This window comes from Mandrillus leucophaeus, unplaced genomic scaffold (assembly GCF_000951045.1).
Source record: "Mandrillus leucophaeus isolate KB7577 unplaced genomic scaffold, Mleu.le_1.0 Scaffold21, whole genome shotgun sequence".
Classification (NCBI taxonomy): domain Eukaryota; kingdom Metazoa; phylum Chordata; class Mammalia; order Primates; family Cercopithecidae; genus Mandrillus; species Mandrillus leucophaeus.
The window spans coordinates 8,146,767-8,148,522 of NW_012102143.1; the positions used below are offsets into that span (position 1 = coordinate 8,146,767).

General features: G+C 56.0%; 1 protein-coding gene across 1 annotated transcript in view; it reads right to left on the reverse strand.

The window, feature by feature from the left end:
• The window catches only part of HDAC4 (histone deacetylase 4), a 271,636-nt gene that overhangs the window by 37,701 nt on the left and 232,179 nt on the right, over positions 1–1,756 (reverse strand). The gene's annotated exons all lie outside the window — the stretch shown is intronic.

A 1,756-nucleotide genomic window follows, 5' to 3' on the forward strand; every position in this document is an offset into this window, starting at 1 on the left:
TAGCGCTTCACTCTGCAACATCACAGCTCAGCGTGCAGGGAGCACACCACACGGGGTCTACGCAGCCTGTCTGCGTGCCCTAGCGCTTCACTCTGTGTTGGGGACGGGTCCCCGGTCTTTAGCCGTCAGCAGCCTCACATTGCTCTCTTCTTGGGCACTCCTACCGGCTCCCTCAGGAGGAGCTGAGGGAGGGCTCCCGGCTCCCAGGTGCTTGGGTGTGGAGGACCCGCTGCTCTGCCGCATCCCCTGACCTGCCTCTCCGAAAGCGCACGGCCGGCTGGGGGCTGTCTGGCCGTCCTGGCTGCGCCACATTGTTTCTTTACCCAAACTCAGACGGACTTTTCCAATTCAAATCATAACCCTACCTGACAGGGCCTGCTTTTCTCCTTAAAATTATGAAACAAATCATAAATACCAAAGAGAACACTAAATATGTATATATCTGGCTTTAAAAAGAGGAGTAAGATGAACACCTTGAACATTAATTTCCGGTATAAGAATGAGTATACCTATTCGTGGAATGTAGATTCAGACACCATATAGCATTATTTAAAAAGAGATGACTCTTTTGGGGCAGTGGCAGCCCCCATTCCAGCAGGACCAGGTGCCCACACAGCAGCAGGAAGGCACGGGTTTCACCGCGGTGACTGAGAGGAGAGTGCCGCCTTCGGCCAGGTCAGGGCCCTCCCAGGCTCCCAGGCCACACACAAAGTCGATGTGGACACAGCCTCCTCCCCAACGCCTGCCTTCCAAGAAGATCTCGCCAAGGGTGGCCCTGGCTGCTGCCCTCACCCACAGGCACATTTCTGGACACGCCAGGACCCCATTCGCCGGGGTCGGCTGATGGAAGCTATAGAATGACTTGTAGCAGGTTTGGGGCTTTAATTCTCCGCATCTTTGAGACTGTTTCCAGAAACCTGAGCTTCCCAAATCCAAGAGCCCCCCTCCTCTCTCCACATGCTGCTGTCTGGTCGGGGAGGACACAGCAGCAACCTGAGCCGTGCTTGAGGCGGCGGCTCTGCTTACCCAGTCCACGATGAGGATCTTGCTCACGCTCAACCTCTGCTGCAGAAGCTTGGCTGCCACGGCCACGGAGTTGAAGTAGCAAAAGCCCCTGTGGGAGAGAACCGATGCTGGAGACAAAGCACAGGTGGGCGGTGGCCAGTTTTTCCACAACCCGCCAGAGAGCCACTCGGGGTCCGCGCAGACCTAAGAGGTCTCTGTGAGTGCGTAGCTCCTGAATATGCCGCAGGGAGCCTTCAGTGATGCCGGAGAATCGGCCAACAGAGAGACACATACACATCCCCGCCCCGCCCCCCCCACCCCCACACGGCTCCCAAACAAGCCACTGGGGAATCTTAGCTGATGCCATAGGGTAGGTTAACCGACATGGACATGCACACACCCCACACAGACACACACCCCACAGACAGAGACACACACATATCATGCAACACGCCCTACACACATACATGCCCCACAGATACACCCATACACCACAGACACACACTCCACACAGACACACACCCCACACAGATACACACCCCACACAGACACACACCCCACACAGATACACACCCCCCACACACACCCCACACACACACTCCACAAAAACACACACCCCAGATACCCCACACACACACCCCACACAGACACACACTCCACAAAAACACACACCCCACACAGACACACACCCCACACAGACACACACCCCAGAGAGACACACACATATCATGCAACACGCCCTACACACATA